Here is an 18,751-nt window from a genome sequence, read left to right on the forward strand (position 1 = left end):
ATCGAACTTGAAACTGAAATGTTGTTTTTACATTTGACGTCTCAACATCATCATTACGAGGAAGTCAAATAACGCAGGACACTAAACTTAGGCTCAACACGGATGGAGAAGGAACTGCATTCTTAAAGGGATGTGCTTTATTTAGTCTAGTAGGCCACAAACATTGCTGAAGTATTCAGTTTCTGAAGGTTCTACAGTGTTGCATAATTTAAGAACATTAGCAGGATCCCCCCCTCCATTCTCCTCACTAAGTACATTCTTTAAAAGTGTGCTCACTGCTTGGAGAGGTGGCTCAGTGAGTTAAGTGCTCACCACACAAGCATGAGGTTCTCAGTTTGAATCCCCAGCACCCACAAAAAAAGCCAGACACAGTGGCACACATCTGTACTCTCAGGACTGTGAGGCAGAGACAGGCAGGTTCTGGGGCTCTCTGACCAGGCAGTCTAGGCTGGTAAGTTCCTAGTTCAGTGCAAGACAGAGTCTTGTAAAAGAAAGTTGAAAAGATAGAGGAAGACACAACACTGACCTATAACCCCACCTGCACATGCATACACATGCATACACTGCACACAGACACACCACCACCACCACCACCACCACCACCACCACCACCACTACTACTACTACTAATAATAATAATAATAACAACGTGATCACTCTTCGGTAATGCATATACTTTCCTAATGTGAACAGAGCTGGATAATTTATTGTTTACAAGTTCCCATCTTGTATTGAGTTGTCTCTGTGTGGGGCCCATCCCGTGTGGAAATTCTAAGCCAAATGCTTGCTCTATGCATTGAAAGTTCAGGCTTGTGTTTTTGGATGGATAGACAGGCAGCTGATCTTTATTCCTTTCATCTCAGCCCTTGGCTGTGTGAGGCAGCGTGGGGCTGTGACTCTGCCTTCTGTACCTGTCTCGGTTACCCTGCCTGGGCATTTTTTGTCCTCCAGAGAATACAGTGCATGCTTCATTGATCCCTTTTGTGATAGAATTTATGATAGAGCTTGAGTGGTTAAGGTAGGGCCCTTGTGTAGCACGAATCTTAAAAGGTCATATTAATAAATACAAACCCGGAGCCAGGTATTGGGGTGAACACTGAAAGGTCAGAGAAACAGAACAGGCCACAGCTAACCTCACCTTGCCAACTTCGCAGCCAATCCTGTCTCTTCGAACTGGAAGCCTCTGTGTCCTCATCTGGAATGAATCTCAGCTGAACTGTGCTGCTAAAAGCCTAAAAGCGAAACCAGGCTCCAGTTCCTGGTCCTCACGCCTTATATACCTTTCTGCTTCCTGCCATCACTTCCTGGGATTAAAGGCGTGTGTCACCATGTCTGGCTGTTTCCAGTGTGGCTTTGAACTCACAGAGCTCCAGAGCCTTCAGAATGCTAGGACTAAAGGTGTGTGCCACCATTTTCTGGCCTCTAAATCTAGTGGCTGTTCTGTTCTCTGACCCCAGATAAGTTTATTAGGGTGCACAATAAATTGGGGACCACAGTATCACCACACCCTTGCCCTGCCCCATCATGGAGCTCCTTTCCATTAACATGGTTTGTTTTCTTAATGTATGGTTGCAGCAGTGTTGTGCTCTCCCAAAAACAAATGTTGCTGAGAAGAGGTAGAATCCCACAGCTGTGATGTTGAAATCAGCTACACAGTGAGCGACAGGCTAGCCAAGGCTACATAGCAAGGCCCTGTCTCAGACAGACGAATGACAGACAGACAGACAGATGGACGGACGGACAAGCGAGTTGTGAGGGACAAAAATTAAAGTGTATGGAATGCACGGGCATTGGGCTTCCTTGAGTAATCCAGGGCAGATCCCTCTGCGCCTCAGAGCTGTGGCGCCCTCTAGTGGCCCCATGGAGCGTCTCCCCCTAAGTCTCCGGCACGCAGATTATTCAATGGGTGGGCTTCCCCTCGCGCCAGCTGGTTACTTTTGAGTTTGTCACAGCAAGCTCTGCGTGTCTTTGAAATCAGTGGGATTCCGGGCTTCTCATTCCTTCTTACATGACTTTAAATGGAAACAGATCGCGGGGCATGAAACCATCCCTAACATCCTTCATTTCCCGTGCTGAAAGCCCACTGTCTAAAAATGGATCCTTCCCATGTTTTGGGGGAGAACCCACAGTGAGGTGGGGCGCCCCGGGCTGTGGAAGAGGGCTTGAGCAGGGCATAGGTGTCCACAGGTTCTTGTGAGCATGCGTCTGGGCTGATGCTCCACAGCCACAAGCTGCAAGAGGTCGAGGCAGCGGCTTAACCTCTTGTAGCAACTTGCACATGTCTTGAGACCCGGGAAATGCACCCCGTTGAACTACACACGAGCCTGTGGAGGGCTGGACTCTCTTTTGTCTTTGCAACTTAGGTCTCAGCATAAAGTCTTACGTATATTATGTGCTTAACGAACACTAATGAATAAATCAATGAATAGGTTCTTGTGAATAGATGACACCTCCACTCAACTCTAGTTTCGTATGGGAAATCCGTGATTTCCCTTGGCTTGGTAGCCTTCTGTAGTGTCAATGTGCACTCAGGAAGAGTCCTTAGACTGATTTAAAAAAAAAAAACATGTTGAATAACAAACTATTACTGTTTTGCACCCTTTCTTGGGAACAAACTAAATTCTTCAGATAGACCATGATTACTTAGAGGACAATGTTGTTTTAATTTCTTTTAAAAGAGATTTTGTTATTTTTATTTTATGTGTATGGGCCTTTTCTCAGCATGTATGTAAGTGCACCATGATTTGCCTGACACCCAGGGAAGACAGATGTTAGGTCCCCTAGAACCGGAGTTACAGACAGTTGCGAGCGACCAGCTGGAGAACTGAACCTAGGTCCTTCGTAAGAGCAGCAGGTGCTCTTAACCACTGGCGCATCTCTCCAGACCCCTCTGCTCTAATGTCTGATGAGCTCCTAGGAGCAGCAGTGCTACGGAATCTCGCAGAGGTCCTAGCAGTCTGAGCTGCGTGTGACATGACTCTGCTGGCCCCGAGGGGTGGTGTCTAAAGAAAGACCTAGGGTGCACACTGTACATGGGATTTGGGGGAGACCTCACTGAACTCGAAGCTCTCTGCCAACTCAGTGGCATAAAGTTTTAAATTATCTGATGCAAAGCCTCCCGTTTGGGACTGGCAGGTCTTCGGAGCCACTTGCCATGTCGTGGCTTTTGAAAAGCGATACAAGTTTCAGAGAAGGGGTACGAATCAGCGCAACTAAGCTGCAGCCCGAGGCTCGCTCACCCCTGGGGAAAATGGCTCCTTTCTTGTGCTACAGTACCCCACGAATGCTCCTGCACTAAGGCACCCTCTTCCTACTTCTCATCGTCCCTTGCCTCCACCGTCCTGTCAAATAGATCTCAGGTCAGGGCCAGGCTTTGCTTTCTCTGGACAAAGTGCGCCCTCCACTGTCCCCAGCACCCCTCCCCCGACCCCCCATGTTGTCCCCATTGACTTGATCTTTTGCTCCACTTGAACCTCCACCCTGGTTATGGGAGGCAGGGATGAGTGAGAAAAGAAAGAATGGCATTCTCTGGCCACGCGTGATGGTGCATGCTTATAATCCTAGCAACCTGGGAGGCTGAGGGAAGGTGGTACCTGTGAGTTTGAGGCTAGCTTGATGGATTTCATACTAACCTGTGTGTTGTGATCCTGTGTGATTGTGATCCCGCCTTTTATAAAAGAATGAATGAATGAATGAAGCCATTCTCTCTCATAAACCCTGGCCCTGGACCTTAAGAGCTCCCTCCATCTTCCGATGAAGTTCTTTTCTGCTTCTGGACATCTTTGCTGCTGTCTTGGAATTCTGGGAAGCAATCTGAGCTAGCTTACAAAGTAAAAGGGAGTATGTGTGCTCTGAGTTCCCCAAAGGCTGTGAAAGATTCTGGGTGTCCTTATATATATTTTTTCCCTCACAGGGTGAGTTTCTTCGCCATTTTCCCAGAAAGATGCTTGATGGATGGCCATTCCCCAGAAAGATGCTTGATGGGTGGCCATTGTTTCTTAGTTTCTTGGTTGCTAAGCCACAGAGGTGGTGGTAAAGGTCGGACATCAGTCCCATCAGGGCTGATTTCTACCTTCCCTTTTCTATAGCGTTCATTAAGCCTTCCATGTAAGCACAACCCTAGTGGACAGGCTCAAGAGCCAGAATATATCTGTATTTATAATGAATATGTATGTAGTTTAGGGCCTGCATGGATATGCGTATATGTATATGTAAGTATACATGTGATATATTTAGCTGGTATAGGTGATGTGTATGTATGTAGCTGAACTGAGATACACATATAAAGGGCTGTAAAAGTTACTTCCTATATTTGCAGGTATATGTGCATATATATGTGTGTCTGTGTGTTTGTATATGAGTCTATGTGTTTATGTATGTGTGTCTGTGTCTCTGTGTGTATTCATGCATGTGGATAGTCAGAGTGGAGGTAGGAACTGCAGAGGTGTTCCTCCAAATGTGAAGCACCAGGATTGCCCCTGTTATATCAGAGAGGCATGATGGTAACCATGGAATGAAGTCAAGGAAGGTCCTTCCCCACCACCAATGAGCCTCTGAATCCATTCAGCTACTCACTTAATCCTCATAGGGCCATGAAGAGAATTAAATGTACAGCGTATAACACAGTTGTCTTAGTTAGGGTTTCTATTCCTGCGAAGAGACACCATGACTATGGAGACTCTTATAAAGAAAATAATTTAATTGGGGATGGCATATAGTTTCAGAAGTTTATTCCATATTATGGCAGGACATGTGGCATACAGACAGACATGGTACTGTAGAAGGAGCTGAGAGTTCTACATCTTTTAATTTTTTTAATGATTTATTTATTTTATGTTTATGGTGCTCTATCTACACGTACACCTGCAAGCTAGAAGAGAACATCAGATCCCATTATAGATGGCTGTTAGCCACCATGTGGTTGCTGGGAATTGAACTCAGGACCTCTGGAAGAGTTGCCAATGCTCTTAACTGCTGAGCCACCTCAATTTCAAGCAATCTGTAATCTCTTTTCTGCCTTTATTGATTGCGGTGGTTTGGATGAGAACTCTCCCCCGTAGTCTTGGGTGTTCCAATACTTGGTTCCCAGTTGGTAGCACTGTTTGGGGAGGATTAGGAAGCACAGTTTTGCTAGAGGAATTATGTCATGCTGTGGGGTAGACTTGAAAAGTTTGGTGGAGGGGGGGGGATGACAGACTTTTGTTTTCACAAAGATAACCAGATCACTTCCTTCTGGGAAAATAGACTTGACTGGTCACATCTATGAAGTCTGATTTTGTTGTCCTTTCTGGCTGCTCGTTAGTGTTCCTCACAAGTTAGATATCATAATTCACCATGTCTCTAGAGGGATTTCAGTCATGCTGTGAAGATTTTCTCTAGTTGAATGAATCCAGGGGAAAGCACAACACCCAGGAGGGTGAAAGGTCTCCCAGGAATTCACTGGTTCATGGCGGTGATCATGATCTTCATTATAAATGGTTGAAACTAACCAAAGAGGACATTGATGGTGATATGGTAGGTAGTTTGTATTCTGTAACTGTCCAGTATTGTTCATTCCATTTAAAATAAATCTGAGGGCTGGGGAGGTAGCCCATTCAGTAAAGTGTTTGCTTTGTAAGCTTAGGAACCTGAATTCGGTTCCCTGGCACCCACATGAAAAGCCGGGAGGAGAGCAGCATGATCCTGTAATCCCAGCACTGGGGAGGCAGAGACAGCCAAGATCGCTGTCTTGCTGGCCAGCTAGTCCAACTGATGAGACACCAGGTCTCAAAAAATTAAGGAGGAGAGTGACCAAGGGAAGTAAATGATATCAGCCTCAGGTCTTCACATTCATGTACACACACATATAATGTACACCTACCCACAGGCCTTCCACATGACCATGTACATGTACACACACACACACACACACACACACACACACACACACACATATAATGTACACCTACCCACAGGCCTTCCACATGACCATGTACATGTATACACACACACACACACACACACACACACACACACGCGCGCGCGCGCGCGCACACACACACACACACACACACACACACACACACACAAATAAGTCTAGGATCCTCATTTTGAATATGGATAAAAAGGATTTTTTTTTAGACATTGAACTGAATAATTATACACCGAATGCAACACCAGTTAACAACTTATTAATTAAAATAAAGCAGTGTCTACTCCTAACTTTTATAATATCTCAAAGGAATGCATGACGATGTCATTAGCAGTTTTCTGTTGTGGTCTGAGGCTCCGAATCAACCCAAGCAGGCATAAGAGATTTCCACAAGGCAAGTTTTACATCAGGGCAGTCCAAAAGAAAAGGGAAAGGTGGGGGTGATCAATCAGGACCATAGAACAGACTCAACTGCGACCCTGAATGCCAGTTGAAGCAAGTATATAAGCACAAAAATCACAAACACGTTGCTGAGTTACAGTTACAATTTTCACCAGTCAGGATTTAGAGATTAGAGACTTCCTTGCGTGTTCCATCATTGTCATCCGATATATAATGCAAGCCTTTCAGTCCAACCAATCGGATTCATTTGTTCCTTCTGTTGTTAGGAACAACCATAATGTTTCTAGAGAACTAAAGATGCATAACAACTATTCCTATGGTTTAGGGAAGAGGTTGGTCAGCCATTGGAAGTTCTCAGCTCCTCTAGTACTTGGGAACCTGAACTTTATTTCACCCTGCAGGCAAAATGGAATCTGGTTAAAATGGCAGTACTCAAGCCAAGGTGCTTTGGCCTGTTCCCTTCCCCTTCAAGTGTCCTCAGGCTAAACCCTCTTTTGTGAGCGAGACAAACATCAGAAATGTCCTTGTCAGGGAGGAGAGAGTTGTGGAAGGGAAAGCCAGGGCCTTGATGACATTGATGACATTGGAAGCATTCCTCAGTCTTCAATGTTCTTGGTCTGTGCCTTGGCTCGAGCAAACACATCCTCACTGCAGCATCAACCTTCTCAGAATGAGCCTTTTGCTGCTTTGGGATGGTCTTTCTGTACGCTGTGAATATGTGTTGCTACCATTGGTTAATAAAGAAGCAGCTATGGCCTATAGCAAGGCAGAATAGAGCCAGGCAGGAAATCCAAGAGAGTTACAGGGAGAAAAAGGCAGGGTTAGAGGAGACACTGAGTGCTGCCAGAGGATCAAGATGTATTGGAACACGGGTGATGCCATGAAGCCATGTGGCAAAACATAGGTTAATAGAAATGGATTGAATTAACTTGTAAGAGCTAGTTAAAGGCAAGCCTGAGCCATAGGCCTAACAGCTTGTAATTAATATAAGCCTCTGTGTGTTTATTTGGGACTGAACGGCTGCAGGACCAGGTAGGACAGAAACTTCTCTCTACATTTTACTGCCTGGAGCACAAAGACCCTAATGTGTGCTACGAGCACAGAAAAAGAATCAGCTTAAGACAAATACCGAGGCCCAGCCTAGGCTTAGCAAAGGCAGATGAATGCATGGCTTCCCGAGGCTGGAGAGATGGCTCAGAACATGTTGAGCACAGAAGAGCACATACTGCTCTTTCTTTGAGAGTTCGGTTCCTACGACCTATACAAGACTGTTCACAACCACCTGTCACTCCAGCCCCAGGGGATCCATTGCTTTTAGCCTCTATGGTACTGTATGTGCACATGCCCCCCTCCCCCCTCCACGTAATTCAAAATGATAAAAATAAACCTTAAAAAAGACATAGCTTCTAGGCCTTTTGGCTAAGATCAATTACTATGAAAGCCTATTGGTGCCCAAGTTGGTTAGTGATGGCTGCTATGCTATACCTGTGGCTACACAAATTTCTTTTTCTTTGTTATTAACTTTTAAAGTTATCATGCAAAGGAGTGGGTTTTTTCTTCTTTTTAAGAGATTTTCTATTTGTTTTACCTATCAACCATGGATTCCCCTATCCTCCCTCCCCCCAGCCTCTCCCCTCCCAACCCAGCCTCCATTCCCACCTCCTACAAGGCAAGGTCTCCCTTGGGGAGTCAGCAGAGCCTGGTACATTCAGTTGAGGCAGGTCCAAGCCCTTCCTCTCTGCACCAAGGCTGAGCATAGTGTCTCAGCATAGGCACTAGGTTCCAAAAAGCCAGCTCATGCACTAAGGACAGGTACTGGTCTCACTACCTGGGGGCCCCCTAAACAGTTCAAGCTAAACAATTGTCTCACTTACTTAGAGGGCCTAGTCCAGTTCCATGGGGGCTCCTCAGCTATTGGTTCACAGTTCATGTGTTTCCACTAGTTTGGCTAGTTGTCTCTGTACTTTTTCCAATCATGGTCTCAATATCTGTTGCTCATATAATCCCTCCTCTTTCTCATCGATTGGACTCCTGGAGCTCCACCTGGGGCTTGGCCGTGGATCTCTGCATCTGCTTCCATCAGTCACTGGATAGGAATGGGTTTTATTAGTGCACGTTCATGCCTGTGTAGTGCACGTTTGTGCCTGTGTGTCATTATACTTGGCTCTCATTGTGCCCCACCTCTTCTCCATGCGACCCTGGCCCTTTGGCTGGCTCCCTTCCTTTTAGCCAATAGTCTCCCTTCTCATCTCATGTCACACGTATTCCATCACCCTCTCTCCCCTCACCTTAATCTGTCTCCTTTTCCTCTTATGATCGCCTTTCTAGTTTCATCTTCTTGCCCCCCCCCACATTTAATTTTAAATCTAGGTTCTACCTATGGGACAAAATCATAGTAATTGCATTTCTGAATCTGGCTTATTTCACTTAGCATAATGATTTTCAGTTCCATTCATTTCCTGCAGCTCAGCCATTAGAGAGCCCCAGCGCCTTAGAGCCCAGTGACAGTGGAGGTGTCTCTTTGGAGGCTCCCACGTTGTCTCTTCCTGTGGTCTTGTCTGTGGCAGCCGAGCTGGCTGCTACTGTGTGTTGCCAGTGTGTATCTCTCCACCATATGTGAACCTTGACAAAGCTGCTGGAGTTATTTGCAGCAAAGCATTTGGTTTTGGGTTGGGGAAGCTGGATGTGCAAAGTCATGCAGTGGTGTGGAATTCTCTACATCTGGTTCATTTTTAACAATGCTGCTATGGTTACTGGGACCCTGGAGACTAAATATAAATAGGGGGAACAGGATTGTAGTTGATGACCAGGTTTGCTAAGATTTGAAAAATGCCATCTGACACTCCATTTGCTCCGAGCAGGGATGAAAAGTGCTGGCATCAAGTCCCATGAGAGGGAAGGACGTAGAGACATTGGTTGTGCTGACAAGGCATAGCTCAACCGTCTGGTTTTGAAGGCTGGCTTGCTGGATGCTACCACATGACCTGTGACAGTGACAGATCCAAGCTGACAAGGAATACCCTTGCTGTGGCCTGCAGGACTGGAGACCTCTAACTATACACCAAGGTCACGATGAAACATTGGAGAACCAGTTGACAGGGAGTCATGTGGAGGTCTCGGCACTTCACTGAGCCTTTTGTGGACACCCCTCTGGTGACACCGGCACAGTCTTTGTCATCACAGCTAAGTGCTGTTTGGGTCCCAGTGTTCCCATCTCTGCAAAATCCAGCAACGCCCCCTTCATTGAGAAGGCATGCTTAGACTCTGAGACCTCCTGGGAGGCTTACAGTACTCAGCCACATGCTGTGGATGATTGATTGATAAATAAAGTGCCGATTGGCCAGTAGCCAGGCAGGAAATATTAGGCAGGACAAGGAGAGAGGAGAATTCTGGGAAGTGGGAGGTTGTGTCAGGAGACACTGCCAGCCTCCGCCATGAGGAGCAGGATGTAAAGTACTGGTAAGCCACGAGCCACGTGGCAAGGTATAGATTTATAGAAATGGGTTAATTTAAGATATTAAAAACTAGATAGCAAGAAGCCTGCCACGGCCATACATTTTATAATTAATATAAGCTTCTGAGTGATTATTTTATAAGTGGACTGCGGGACTGTGGGGGCATGAGATACAAGATGTAAGATACCAGTAAGTCACAAGCCACGTGGCAAGGCATAGATGAATAGAAATGGGTTAATTTAAGATATAAGAATAGATAGCAAAAAGCCTGCCACGGCCATACAGTTTATAAGTCTCTGTGTGTTTACTTGGGTCCAAGCAGCTGGCTGCAGGGCTGCAAGAGCTAAACAGAACCAGGAAAACTTTAGCTACAGCTACACTAGAAGAGGGCCAAGGTTGGAGGTCACGGACTTGGCCTTGCTTGGGATTGGAGGTTTAATCCAGCTGAAAGAAACCTCTGGGAATAGATAGCATAAGTCTTAGCCTTAATGTATTTCCATATGACTGGTACTCACTCCTCCACCGAGGTGACCAAAAACAAAGGAAGAGCTGCACAGGAGCTGTATTATATCCATTTGGACAGTTATTGGGTAGTTTACTGGCCATCATGTGACTGATGCTGTAGTCACCTAGGCATTGTTTAAACATACTGACTGTTAAATGTGCTACCCAGGAATGAAATAGACCTTTGCAAAATTGCATTTGTATATACATGTTTGATGCTATGGAATAATCCTTCTGTACACTGTGAAAATGTTAATAAAAAGCTGATTGGTCGATAGCTAGGCAGGATTTTGGGGGGCAGAGAGAATGCTGGGAAGAAGAAGGGGAGAGTCTTGGGAGGGTGAGAGAGATACAGAGAGAAACAAGAAGGATGTGCCTTGTTGAAAGAAGGTACCACCACGTGGCAGAGGGTAGACAAGAAATATGGGTTAATTTAAAATATAGGAGTTAGCTAGTAACCAGCCTGAGCTACTGGATGAGCGTTTATAATTAATAATAAGTCTCTGAATGGTTATTTGGGAGTGGCTGCAGAGACACAGAGAAACTCTGCCCAGTTTGGTTTTTATTTTTCCTTTAACATTGATGACTGCAGTTGAGATGAGATGGCTCAGTGGCTTTGTAAGGATGAGTTTAAAGATTTTTGTTACATGAAACTACCAGTAGAGTTCCTTTCACAATCCCCAAACACTACAAATTATGAATTTAAAAAGTATATATTAAGAAATTGATTGCCTTCAAAACTGTTTTATTGAACTACACTGACTGACACACAGTAAAGAAACACACATCAAACGTGCAACTTCCTAAATTTTGACAGTTATGTGTACATTCAAATGCCAATCATCTTTAAATGCTCCCTCTGCAGCTCTGTTGTCCTTATTTCACCTGATAGTCCCGCCTCTCACAGTCTCCAGGCAACAGCTGATCCCTGTCTGTCACTATGAGTTACTGTGTATTTCTTCAAATTTTAGGTAAATTAATTTTTATGATGTACTCTTTTTAAAACCAATTTCTTTCACTTTTTATTAGTTTGAAATTCACCCATCTTAATTTAGGTATCAGTTGATTTCTTTTAGTAGTGTACTGAGTGGTTTTGTGTGTCAATTTGACACAAGCTAGAGTCATCAGAGAGGAGGAAATGCCTCCATGAGATCCAGCTGTAAGGCATTTTCTCAATTAGTGATCAATAAGAGAGGGCCCAGCCCATGGTGGGTGGTGCTATCCCTGGGCTGGTGGTCCTAGGTTCTATAAGAAAGCAGGCTGGGCAAGCCATGAGGAGCAAACCAGTGAGCAGCACTCCTCCAGGCCTTCAGGTTCCTGCCCTGCTTAAATGAATGCCCTGACTTCCTTTGATGATGAACAACAATGTGGAAGTGTAAGCTGAATATACTCTTCCACAACTTGCTTTTTGGTCATGTCCCCCCCCCCCCCCACATACACAGCAAAGGAAGCTTTAACTAAGACAATTGATAGGTCATATGCTACCCTTTCTTCATTCAATCTACTTATCAACGGACATTATTGCTATGAAGTCACATCCAGTTTGGAGCAATCACAAATACTGCCATGAACATCGTACACAAGTCTTTGGACATAGTTTCCTGTAGTCCGTGTGAGTGTCTAGCTGTACAGTGGAGATTCATATGACAGATGAATTTTCAGCATTCCGGGGAGCCGTGAGCTATCTTCGGAAGTAGTTCATAGTCACTTGCTCACATTTCCTCTGTGATGTGTGACTTCAGGCTGCTCCATTTCTGGTTTAAGTTTGATATGACCAGTCTTTTTGAAAAGTTAGCCATTTTGAAGGTACACAATGGGCTTTCATGATTTTAATTTTGCATTTGTGAGAAACAATTGAATATAGTTTTGTGTGATCTGCTATCTGCTAATCTTCAGTGAGATGTATTTATTAAAACCTTTTTGCTATTTTGGAGACTGGGTGCTCTTCTTTTTTTTATCATTGTGATTTAATAGATTTTTTTAAAAAAAATTTAACTTCATTATTGATTCTTTGGGAGTTTCACATCATGCACCCCAATTCTGCTGATCTCCCAGTCCCCCCATCTCCTCCCCTCACCGCTGCAGAGCCCCACCACAAAAGAAAATAAAACAAAGCAAGCAAGCAAGCAAGCAATCAAGCAAGCAAACAAACAAAAACCCTCTTCACCTCTTCTTTCCTGCCTCTCCAACATCTCTTCATTCATCCTGGTGGCATTGGGAGCCATGGTGTGTCACACCGTAGACCCTTTTGTCCACCAGCTTTACTAGCAAATGTTCATTGCCATGAGTCACTGATCTGGTTCAAGGCCTCTGGTTTCTGGTACACCATCATCACTGGATCCTCACTGGAACTCCTCTGGGATATCCTATGGCTGCCCTGAGTCTTGGGGATCCTGCAGGTTTTGTTCTATAGAACCAGTCCCTTCACAAGCTCCAGCAGATCCTAGATGGGGTACATGTTAGGGTGGGCCAACCCCAGGCCTGCCTGTGGGTAGCTGAGCTGGTCAGTCCAGGCCATTGGGGTCAGCTGCCTCAGGCAAAGGGGTGGAGTCAGCTCCCCTATGCCCACGCCCTCAGGGTCAGTTCACTCTTGCCTGTGGTGAGAGGTAGGGTCATCTCTCCCAAGTGCAGGGGCCAGCTCTCCTATGAGGGTCAGGACCAGCTCTTGCTGCAGTGTCCAGTGAGAGGCAATAGCAGCTTTCCCTGGACCAGTGAAGGGTGGGACCAGCTCAGCATGGCTTTCTGATGTCATCTCCCATGGTTCCTAAGGCCTCCAAGGTGACACGGGTTGCAGACATCAACACATACCCCAGCTGCAGCTGGACCATGGATCCAGAAATGGCCCTTGGCAGCAGCTTGGGCCTGGATGACATCCTGGCTCTGGGTGGAAGCACTGGCCACTCAGGTTGGGATGGTTCTGGCAGAAGCGTGGCCCCATACACCACCAAGGCCTCTAATTGCAGCCCTAACCCTGGGATTCTATGTAACCTTTGGTGGAAATAATGGACTTGGACTTCAGCATTGATTCCAGCTGCGGCAGGACCATGGACCCAGACATGGCCCTCGGCAGCAGCCAGGTATGGATGTCACCATTGCCCCAGGTGGCAGTGCAGGTCACTCAGATCAGCATAGACCTCATAGGCAGTGTGGCTCTCAGACACCAACATGGCCCCAGACCTCGTGTGTCTACATGGCCTTCGATGCCAACAGAAGCCTCAGATATCAGCACAGACCCTGGCTGTTAATAGGGCCAGGGACCCAGACATGACCCTTAGTTGCAGCTCTGGCCAGGACATCACCATGGCATTGAGTATCAATGCAGGCCACTCAGATCTGCATGCATCATGGCCCTCAGACACCAACCTGGACTTAGGTGACTGACTTGACCTTGGGCATCCTCATTGGCTTGGTGGCTACAGGAACCGCATGTGTCAATCCAGACCCCGGCTGCTACAGGGCTATAGACCTAGACATGGTCCTTGGCAGCAGCCTGGGCCCAGATGACACCATGACCCCAGGGGGCAGCACAGGTCATTCAGATCTGCATGGCCCCTGCTGTGGCATGATGTTGGGGAATATTATTTTAAGGTGTTACTTTTGTTTATGTTGCATTTGTTTAACTCTGTGAAGCTGTGTTACTTTGCCTGTCTAAAACACGTGATGGTATTCCTAAGAGCTGAACGCCAATAGTGAGGCAGGAGAGAGAAATAGGCAAGGCTAGCAGTCAGAGAGGATATATAGAAGGAGAAATCTGGGATGATCAAGAGAAGTAGCCAGAGTAGGAGGAGGACTCCAGGGGCCAGCCACCCAGCTACACAGCAAGCCACAGAGTAAGAGTAAGATTTACAGAAGTAAGAGAATGGGAAAAGTCCAGAGGCAAAAGACAGACAGGTTAAACTAAGGAAAGCTAGCAAGAAACAAAACAAGCTAGGGCCGGGCATTTATAATTAAGTATAAGCCTCTGTGCGTGATTTATTTGGGAGCTGGGTGGTGGGCCCCCCAAAAGAGTCAAAATACCAAAAACAACAACAGCATGGCTCCCAGACTCCAACAAGGTGGCAGGCTGTGGCCCAAATCCCTGGATTCCATGTGGGCCCTAGTGGCAAACTGGGCCACAGACTTCAACACAGACCCCATCTACAGCTGGTCCAAGGACCCAGACGTGGCCCCAGGCAGCAGTTGGGCCTGGTTGACATCCTGGCTCCAAGTGGTAGCCCCAGCCACTTAGATCAGGATGGCTCTGGCAGCAGCGTGGCCCCTGGATACCAACAAGGCCATAGGTTGTGGCCCAGGCCCCAGGCTTATGCAGCCATTGCTGGCAACATGGGCCATGGACATCAATACAGATCTCAGCTGTGGTAGGACCATGGACCCAGACATAGTCCTCGGCAGCCACCTGGGTCTGGCTGTCACCATAGTTCCAGGTGGTGCCCCAGACCACTGGAATCAGCATGCCTCTCGATGGCACAGAAGTCATGCACATCAACACAGAACCTGGCTGCTGTAGGACCAGGAACCCAGAAATGGCCCTTGGCAGCAGCCCAGCCTGGACATCACCATAGCCCCAAGTGACAAGCAGGTCTCCAACATCAGCCTACTCCTCACCATCTTCCTCTTCATTTCTTCCTTTCTGCCTCTTCCCACAGCACATGAACCATTCCACTTCTCTTTCCCTCCCATTTCTCCACCACATATTTCCTTCTTATAATGGGGCCCATGGATGTCTTCCCTCAGGCCATGGCCTTGAGGACCCTGGCTGGCCTGTGGCTAGCTAGTCCCCATCTGAGCAGAACTCCATGGGGGTAGAGGCGTGGATGTCTTCTCTTAATAGTTCTTTATATATTCTGGATACAGGCCTTTTGAAAAATTAGATATGAATTGCAAATATTTTCTTCAAGTCTGTGGCTTGCTTTTCATTTTCTTTTCTTTTCTTCTCTCTCTCTCTCTCTCTCTCTCTCTCTCTCTCTGTCTCTCTCTGTCTCTCTCTCTCTCTCTCTCTCTCTCCCTCCCTCCCTCCCTCCCTCCCTTCCTTCCTTCCTTCCTTTCTTCCTTTCTTTTTGTTTTGTTTGTTTTTCAATACAGGGTCTCTCTGTGTAGCCTTGGCTGTTCTGGAACTCATTCTGTAAATCAAGATGGCCTTCAGTTCACAGAGATCCACCTGCTTCTGCCTCTTAAGTGCTGGAATTAAAGGCATGCACCACCAATATCCCGTTCATATTCTTAATAGTCTGAAGAGCAAAAATAAATTTTGATAAAGCATAGCTTATCCGTGTTTGCTTTCCTGAATTGTGCATTTAGTGATATATCTTGGGAATCTTTGCCTAATTTAAGATCTCAAGGACTCCCTATGTTTTCTTACAAGGTTTTGATTTTTGGCTATATTTAGGTCTCTGAGTCACTTTAAATTTAGATTTGGTATATGATCAAACGATAGATTTCTGGATAGTTTAACTGGAGGGATAAATCTTAAGAGAATATTGTGGCAGAGACAATTCAGTGTCTTCCCAATCATGTATTGTTCTTCCTAAGCACATAGGAAGAGTGTATCTCCCAGTTTCCTGACACATAGCTAAATATGATTGAGTCTTAATCTACACTAGCAGTTCTCAACCTGTGGGTCTCAACACCTTTGGGGTTGAATGACCCTTTCACGGGGGTTACGTATCAGATATCATGCATATTTGATATTTACACAATGATTCATAGCAGTAGCAAAATGACAGTTATAAAGTAGCAATGAAATAATTTTATGGTTGGGGGTCACCACAACATGAGGAACTATTTTAAGGGGTTGCAGTATTAGGAAGGTTAAGAACCATTGGTCTATATAATATTGGGAGAGATAATGTGCCATCTTCTAAATTTCACCATGCAACTCTTTGCATAATTATGCACACTCCCCATATATCTTTTTAGGCTGAACTCAGCTGCCACATATCCAAAATAGCAGAACCACAAAAGGATTTCAAATCTTGTACTAACACACAAAACACTGTTATTTTAGTATTTACTGCTGCATAATAAATTACCCCAAACCTGAGTGATTCAAATAACAATATTCATTATCTCTTTGATTATGAGTTGGCTGGGCTTAGCTATTTGGTCCTTGCTTTGGACCTTGCACAATTACTGGCATTTGTGGCCCAGGACTATAGTTGATTATCTGATGGCTCAGCTGGAGATGCTCAAGATGATGGCTATCTCCTGGGATCTTATCTGGATTCACCACGCAGTATGTTGACACTTGGGCTCTACACATGGTCCCAGAATCTCAGCCTTGTGGTTGGGTTTCTAGAGGAGGCATCCCATTCCTGGTAGCCTGTTTTATATATATGTATAAATAAAATATATGTATATATATGCATATGGACAACTATTTAAAGACCATACCTGATAGGTTCAACATCATTTCTATCATATTCTATTGACCAAAGTGGTCATAGGGCCTGGATTGAAGAGGACAATAAATATAGCTCTTGATGGGACAGTGGCAAAATCCCATTGCTGAATAGTGTATATCGTGAGTCTCTTCAGAGATACAGTATTTCATGTCATCTCATCAGAACACTCCCTTGGGTTGTTGCTTGTGCTCTGAACTTTTTAAAACGTTTTGATGTTAAGTGTGAAACAAACATTTATGATTGTTACAGGTTTCTGTTCTCTTCACTTAAAAAAATAATAATGAAATCACCCTGCTTATCTCTCCCCACAATACTTACTGTCTTACCAGTTATGTTTTCTGTCATTAATGTTGTTACCCAAATATCTTACATCGTGGTTTAGCATTTTCTTTTCCATTTTGCTTCCTCTAACAGATCTTTGCATTGCCCTGCCCCTTCCCTCAGTTGTTTGATGATTGTTTACTGAATACCTTAAAGATGATGCTGTGCAGCCTTGATTCATTACCATAAATTATTTATTTTATGATGATGGATGTATAATTCTTTAACTCTATTTGTTAATTCTCCTCCCAACACTCTCTACATTTTAAACTTCACATGGCATTACTGTTGCTGTTTTAAAAAGCCAATATTTATCTCACTTTTCTCTTCCTAGGAGTACTTTTCATCAGTTTTTACACTCTTGTATTTTCATCTGTCATTATTTTCTTTTCACTCAAAGTACCCCGAGATTCCTCCTGACATGAATCTGCTGGAAATAATCCATGCTAAATTTGCTTCTCAGAAGATGTCTTTTTGTGTTTTTCTTTCTTTCTTTCTTTCTTTCTTTCTTTCTTTCTTTCTTTCTTTCTTTCTTTCTTTCTTTCTTTCTTTCTTTCTTTCTTTCTTTCTTCCTTCCTTCCTTCCTTCCTTCCTTCCTTCCTTCCTTCCTTCCTTCCTTCCTTCCTTCCTCCCTCCCTCCCTCCCTCCCTCCCTCCCTCCCTCCCTCCCTCCCTCCCCCCTCTCTCTCTTTCTTTCTTTCTTTTTTTCTTTTTTGCTGTTCATTTGTTTTGTGAGACAGTGTCCTACTTTGTAGCTCTGGATGGTCTGGACCAACCTAGCCTTGAACTCACGAAGATAGGTGTAGATATGCCTGCCTCGGCTTCTAGGGTATGAGGATTAAGGCATGTGGTGTCCTTGCTTTCATTTATTTCTTTTTCGTTTTCTTTTTCTTTTTTTCTTTTTGGACAGAGATCCACCTGGCTCTGCCTCCTGAGTGCTGGGATTAAAAGCCTGTGCTACCACTGCCCAGCCTTTACTTTTCTTTCTTTTTTTTTCTTCTACTCATTACACATACCACCCACAGATCCCACCTCTTCCCTCCTCCCACCCCCCAGCCCTCTCTCCCAAGCCACCCCACATCCCCACATCCCCCAAATCAAGGTCTCCCAAGGGGAGTCCACAGAGCTAGGCACACTGAGCCTAGGCAGGTCCAAGCCCCTTCCCACTGCACCAGGGCTCAGCAAGGCATCACACCAGTTCCCAAAAGCCTGCTCATGCACCAGTGACAGATCCCGATCCCCCTGCCTGGGTGCCCCCCAAACAGTTTGAGCCAAACAACCATCTTCCGTATCCAGAGGGCCTAGTCCAGTCCCATGGGGGCTCCATAGCCACCAGTCCACAGTTCATGGGCTTCCACTAGTGTGGCCGGTAGTCTCTGCACATCCTCCCATAGTAATCTCCACGTCCCCAGCCTGCAGAATCCCTCCCCTCTCTCATTGATTGGATTTCCAAAGCTCAACTTGGTGCCTGGTCGTGGATCCCTGCATCTGTCTCCATCAGTCACTGGACAAAGGCTCTATGATGACAGCTAGGTTATTCACTAGACCAGTTAACAGAGTAGACCAGTCCAGGCACCCTCTGGACCATTGCCAGCAGTCCAAGGTGGGGTCATCCTTGTGGATTCCTGAGAGCCTCCCCAGCACCTTGCCTCTTCCTATTCCCATGATGTCCTCATCTATCATGGTATCTCCCTAACAGGGACCCTAGGAGGGACACATGGATGACCCAGTGAAGGAGAAGTGGATGAGATCTACATG

The sequence above is a fragment of the Peromyscus maniculatus genome, chromosome 4, assembly GCF_049852395.1.
Source record: "Peromyscus maniculatus bairdii isolate BWxNUB_F1_BW_parent chromosome 4, HU_Pman_BW_mat_3.1, whole genome shotgun sequence".
Lineage (NCBI taxonomy): Eukaryota > Metazoa > Chordata > Mammalia > Rodentia > Cricetidae > Peromyscus > Peromyscus maniculatus.